Source organism: Stegastes partitus, unplaced genomic scaffold (genome assembly GCF_000690725.1).
Source record: "Stegastes partitus isolate 25-593 unplaced genomic scaffold, Stegastes_partitus-1.0.2 Scaffold2379, whole genome shotgun sequence".
Classification (NCBI taxonomy): domain Eukaryota; kingdom Metazoa; phylum Chordata; class Actinopteri; family Pomacentridae; genus Stegastes; species Stegastes partitus.
Window position 1 is genome coordinate 17955 of NW_007580110.1, and position 6770 is coordinate 24724.

At 47.0% G+C, this 6770-nt stretch overlaps 1 long non-coding RNA gene across 1 annotated transcript; it reads left to right on the plus strand.

The window, feature by feature from the left end:
- The first annotated feature begins 22 nt into the window (after nucleotides 1–22).
- On the plus strand, nucleotides 23–485 carry LOC103374862 (uncharacterized). Its single transcript, XR_521159.1, has 3 exons — nucleotides 23–105; nucleotides 217–291; nucleotides 416–485. It is a non-coding gene; the product is annotated as an uncharacterized LOC103374862 (long non-coding RNA).
- The last annotated feature ends 6285 nt before the right edge of the window (nucleotides 486–6770 follow it).

Below are 6770 nucleotides of genomic sequence, written 5' to 3' on the forward strand. Positions count from 1 at the left end.
ACACCACCAGAGGGACTTTGTTGTGTTTTCCGTGCAGCTGTAGCGACTCGGCTGTAAAACCAATCAGTGGAATGTGATCAACTTAGACGAAGCAGAAGGATGTAGGTGAGGATTTCTGTGACATGTACGTGTGCATCACTGTTAATCTCCGGCTTCATGTGTTGTAATCCACCTTGTCTTATGTCATGGTTTACAGCGTGTCTTTCATTCATGCAGCGTGATGTCCACCAGAGTGTTGAAAGCTGTCAGGATGACGTAGAAACGTGATGCTTGCCGGCCACAGACACACAAGTGAGTCGGACTTTATATGTGAAGTGTTTAATTTCTGTGTTTTATTGTATTCTATAGAAGGAAAATGTTTTCCACTGACGCGGTTCCTTCTCCTCGTCGTGTTTCCACCTCCTGCCTCCTCCAGGTTTTCTCTGCAGCAGTCTGAGGCTGTTTCCACCGTCGACGTTTTATTAAACCACTTCTTAATACTCTAAATGTAAATTTACTGGACTGTGACAAACAGTTTGTCCCCAAAGAGGCTTAACTTTTCAGACCAGGACAGTTTTATTCTAATCTCATATTCCAGGACTTTCCTCCATGAAGGAGGGAATAATGTGAACGTACAGAATGTGGCTGGTTCTGTTTAAATCTCCACAACCTTTGACTGCACCGTGTTACTCTCTGGTTTAGAGTCATAATGTGACGTATTTCCTGTTGCTTCTGGCTTCTCTGATTTAGATCATCATTTAGATTTCTTTATCCAAATGTCCAAATCCAGATGTTTGGATTGTTGGGTGTCTCTGTCTTTGTGAAGCGCTATGAGATGACTGTTGTTGTAAATATACGCTATACAAATAAAATGAATTGAATTTACACACAGTATTTTAATATTGAACTCAAAAACATAATAAATGTGTAAATGTTGTAGTTTTCTGAACATTTTGTGGTCACTGAAGAAACAACATTATAACAACAAACTACATACAACATAAACTTTACATCTTTTTATGATTTTATTTAATCATTCAACAAACATTAGTGGAACTGACGCAGAGCTCTGGTTCCTAAAGTCACAGGTAATTTACCTGTTGTCCATCCATCCATTATCTATACACCACTTAATCCTCATTAGGGTGATTATCAGCTGTGTTGAACTGAATTATGTTGGATTTCAATTCAATTCAATTCCGTTTTATTTGTATAGCGCATATTTACAACAACAGTCATCTCATAGAGCTCAACAAAGGCAGAAACACCCAACAATCCAAACATCTGGATTCTCTATAAGCTTCAGCAGTCTGCTGGTGGGAAGGAACCGAAAACCTCGGACAGAACCAGGCTCAGGGAGGGACGGCCATCTGCCTCCACCGGTTGGGTGGATGTAGGATGAATTATAACATTTAGTTTACAGTTAAACAAGTTATTAGAAGTTGTTGTCCTTTTGATTTCCAGTCGGCTGAGGATCAAGTGACTTGTGTGTGTGTTAATTTTAGCTTCTCTATAGCTTCATGTAACTTAATAACAGGGAGGGAAAAGCTAAAAGTATGAATGTACAATGAAAAGAAAAGTAAAGTGAAACTAAACGTCCTGTTGTGATTCCTAACGTTTTATTAGTTTTTGGTTTCTGATAGTTTTGTGCCTTATTTGGATTATTAATAGTTTTTAAGACAAGAAAAAGTAAGAAATATTTAGTTTTGCTCCCTGATTAGCCGGTGAGTTTGATTAATCCAGATGTAGGATGCAGTCCTGTGGCAACAACAGTCAGAGTGGAGCTGAGGGATGTGGAAACATAAACCAGATGATTAGGAGTCATGATCTCAGTAAAAATGATCATTTCTAAAGTCTCTTGTCCACTGAAACATTATCAGTATTGTTCCCTGTTGGCTTTGTTTTACACTTTGTGTTTCATTTCATTTACATGAAATCTGCTGGACGGATCAAGTTTGACTCTTAGTTCATCCATAAACGTGGTATATTTGGGTTTTTCATGTGGTCATGTTGGTGATATTTGGATTAACTGTCCAGCACTAACTCACAGCGTTACTGTTGCGGTTTCATTAGGTGATATGACTAGATATTCAGCATCAACTTACACTTTGGCTGTAGAAAAACTCTATGTGATTAATACTGTAGTTTGTTTAGACCTCTGTCGTGGCCTTGTCTTTGTGTAGTGGTAGTTTTTTGTCAGTACTGGATAATTAGATAAGAGAATCAGAGTTAATGCACACTTTAGCTTCACATAAAGTGTCTTTGGTCAGTGCTGTGGCTGTGCTCGACCTCCGCAGCCCCCCTGTCATGTGTAGTCGGAGTTTATTGTCAGCAGATGTGTAAAAACAAGACTTTAGCCACAAACTGGCTGGAGCTGCCCTGCTCCGTGCGCATGCTCAGTCTGCTCTCTGGGCTCCATCCGGGAACTTCAGAATTACCATTGACAGCCGAAGCGCAACTTTTCCCCAGGCAAAGTGAAATCAAGCCGCGGACTCGGACAAAATATAGTCCCCGTTTTTCAACTTAAAATTACCGAAAGAAAAGCGAACCCGCTCCCCGGTGGGACTCGTCGACGTTCGGCCGAATCCCGGAGAGGACCTGTGCCAGGCCTGAGCTCGGTCCGCCCGGTTTGGAGCACTTTTGAAGACGGGCGGAAAGTGTGTGATGAGTCCTAGCCTGTAAAAGAAGCGAGAACTTGCTGTGCAGCCGGAGTCTTTCAATTGTTATTGTCGCTTTAAAAAAGCTTTAATTCACTTAAAGTTCGTCTCTGCGGCGTCGAAAGTGCGAGAAAAGTGTTTTTCTGGACGGAACATGGAACTACAAGGCCTGCAAGAGGCGCTCAAAGTGGAAATCCAATGTCATCAGGTAAGTGAAACATCGTGTTGTGGGAGAGAGTGAGAGCAGGAGGCGATGAGCGAGCTGACGGGAACTATGCGACATGTCGCCGGCTAATGTCCGCCGGCCGCCCCGCCGACACCTCCGGGGCTCGTCGGCTGCACTTTTAGCGGCACTTTGAGCAGCTTGTCGCGGCTCTTTGGCTCCGAGCGACAGGAATCGGGACGATAATGCGGCGCTGCTGCTGCGAGTCGATCCGGACGCGACCTGAATATTTATGAGGAGCTGCGATCATCGCCGCTTTGTTTCCTCCCGGAAAACTTGAGACTTTTCTGATCCCGGTTCGGCTCCCGCTAACTAGTTGCACCGATGAAGCAGGAGCCGCAGGTAACGCTTTATTTCTAGCCGGAGGGTCGGGGCGGACCGGGGACAAACTTTATCGGCGGTAATGTGCTTGTTAGCGGGCAGCTCCCGGTTCTCTGCTCCGTCATATTGCTGAAGTTTGTCGGTGTGTCACAAAGCAGCAGCCGGCGGAGCGGAGCGGAGGAGTCCGTCCTCCTGGAGCCGAGCCGGGCTGAGCTCCAGGGGGACGGACTCCTCCGGCCAGGGGCAGCCGAGGGGCTGGCGGTGGCCGCGGTGGAGGCTGAGCTCCCGGCGGTGTTAGCTGCTAGCTCCGCCGCCCAGCTGCTGCTCTAAAGTTGTGTAATGTTGAAAAATGTTAGCGTCCATTTTGAGCAGGTCGACATGGTTCTGGAGCCGAGCAGCAGCGGCGGGCTCTGCGCTGACTAGCTGCTGCTGGAGCCCACTGCTAGTTAGCGCAGCCTAACTAGTCGTTGATGGGGAGCTGGAGCTGCTTTTTGTCTCTTTTTCAGCAGCTTTTCTCACTTTGCAGGCTGCTGCTGTTATTTCTGCTGGTCACATGACCGCAGCGCCGCCTCTCATTGGCTCAGCTCCACTTTCTTACTATGCTCGCGGCCGTCCTGCGTTAACTTTGAGGCGGCCTGATGCGGAGCTGCGAGCCGCTGGATGGAGGCTGGATGGAGGCTGGATGCTGCTTCAGCACCGCGGCCAGCTCCCCCGGCTGCTGCTGCTGCTGCTCCGCCCCGCCGCTCGGTGCGTCCCAGCCGGCAACTTCCCCGCATCCGGGCGGAGCGGAGCAGCCGGAGGAGCGGAGGGTTTGCTGGGCTGCTCGGTGGTTCACGGTTTACTAGTTTCAGGCCGGAGCTGCTCTGCTTCACTCTGATCGATATATTTCCGGAGGAATGCAGCTTGTGGGCCCGATTAAAGTTTGTGTGCTGTTGTTGTGCTCACTCGGTGTCCATGTGGAGGAGGGGAGGCCGGGGAAAGTCTGCAGAGTTGGATGCAGGAGGTGGAGGTGGAGGGGGGATGGTCCATTCATGCTAACATTTCCATTTTGATTGCTTTGATGCTGTTTTTGGTTGGAGGGGGGGAGGGGAGCAGGCAGCCATGTTTTAATCACATCCTCAGTGTTTCTGCTCAGCCTGACCTTTCCTGCTTCTATTCTCACTTCTGCTCACAGCTGTAGAGCATTTAGAGCACATTTACACAGAGCTGCGCCCTGACCGGACCCAGCAGCCGATGGCCGGACCCAGTCTGAGCCGAGTCAGCGCTGACTGAGGCCCAGAATGAACCCAACTTTAATCTGCCCAGACAGAATTTCGGCTGAGAGAAAGCTGGAGGTCATTTCATGGTCATGGTTTGAGGCCAGAGGAGCTGAGCGATGCTGGAAGACGCTATGAAAACCCAGCTCAGCTCTCTGAACCGGGAGCAGGTTCTGGGTGTTTGTGGCTCCGGTTACATGTTCTCCTTCCTGTGGATCGTTTAGCTGAAGGAAACAGCACAACGTGGTGTTAAACAGTGAAGTTCCAACCAAAGGCAGACGATGTGGGTTCACCGGCACCGCTGACACCGGACAGCTGGGTCCAGTTTACATTTAAAAGCACACGACCAGCTTATACCATAAAACAGGCTCCTCACGCTGTGGATGTTAAACAGGTTCTGTGTTTACAGCCGCTCCAGACCGGTCCTGTCCACTCTGATGTTCTAACAGAAACACGCCTTCAGACCCGACAGCGGCTCTGAACGTTCTAGACAACTTTGTGCTGCTGATTTCAACTCTCAAACTACCAAATGCAGGCGAGGAGCCTTTTTTATTAAACATCTTTATCTCTACACTTTAAAATGATGTCCAGGCTCAAGAAAATAAATGAACGCAACAGTTTGGATCAGCTGAAGTCGATTCACTAAAATGATCCTCAGCCCACAGAAGAACGTTTTTAAATTGTTTTATTATTAGCAGCAGCACAGTAGCACGTTTTAAAGCTGACCACTCTCCAGCTCATGCTTTCGTGGTATTTAAAATGATTTTTTTAACTTGACAGATTTAAAAATGTACTTTCCCCACTCAGATCCTTTCAGTAGTTTTTAGCTTTTTCACGTTTTTGTTCCTGCTGCAGATGTTGAACGTTCAGCAAACGGATTTATTCAACAACACAACTGTTGGTAATTAACCTTTATATTATGGACTGAAGCTGTGTATTTAAACACCACATTTATATCTGAGGTTAAATTACTCACAGTATGAAGTGGATGCAGCATTACTATGCCAACAAACCCATTAAAAAAATGTAAAAAAGAAAAGGACCCATAGTTTCTAGAGCAGTAGGTTCTGACTGTGCTTCATCCAGTAACTAAATCCCTGGATGACTGTGTAACGTGCAGCTGAAATATGTTTGTAGCGAAATCTTCTTGTCCGTGTTTCTCGTGTTGCTGCACACGTGGAGTCAACAAACGGTGTGTTAACGAGGAAGCAGCTCCACGGATCCATCAGTCAGAGCAGATGGTGTTCTGCTGTAGATCAGGGCTGGACATGAGAGCAGCTTTGTTCTGAGTGAAGCACAAGTTAATTGTGTCCAGAGACATTGTGGAGGTTTAACAGTAAATGAGAGTGTGATGAGCAGAAGGTTTAATCTGGAGTGGGTCTGGCTCCGGCTGCATGTGGAGAATAAAACACGTTTTAATAAGACTCAGACCAGAGTTTATCAGAGGGCCAGTAAATGCAAATGAGGAGTGATTAGAAAACAAGAGGGCAGGATGGATGGAGGCCGTCCTGTGTGCATCGTCAGGGTGGTTCTCAGTAGAACCTGGAGGAACTCTGAAGACGAATGGATCCATTGATCCTCTCTGTGCTCCACTTGCTGGTTGTTGCATCATGTTTCTGGTTCAGGCTTGAACTGAACCCATCATGTCTGTTCCTCCTCTGTTTTAAAGTTAAAACAACAGATTCTTGGTCCTTCCCAAGCAGCATCTGTAACCATGGAAACCTTCCACAGCACGTGAAGCCATGAAGGCTGCACATCTGTAACATTCATGTGTTCACACTGAGGTGACGAGAGCAGCTGTCGTGTGATGGAGGAATGCAGCCGTGTGATTGGCTCCTGTCAGTCTGACGGCTGCTGCTATTGGACGGCGTGCAGGAGAAGGCGGGCTGAGAGTCTCTGGGTTTAGGAAATGAGGAATGTTTGTGGATGGATGGACTCTGCAGCATTGAAAGGTCATGACTGATGATTGTGTTCACTGATGCTGCTAAACACACTGTGGTTGATGTTGTGTTGGTGTGTTTACAACATGGTAAAGATGGCGTCATGTTCAGAGCCGCAGCCAACTGAAGAAAACCTGCATCCACTGCAGCCAGAATCAGAAACAGCAGCTTCACCTGCAGACCAACTGTAGGTTGATCAGCCTGGAAGCAGGTGGTCCAGAACCAGAACCACTGAGGAGCAGAATAAAGCAGGGAGCTGCTGTGTCACATGATCCAGATGTTGGTTGTTGAGCTGCAACACACAAACTGCAGACCATGAAGTTTAAAGTCAACTTTGAACAACATCAGTTAGTTTGTAGTCGACTGGTTACAGTGTGTGTTACAGTGTGTGTTA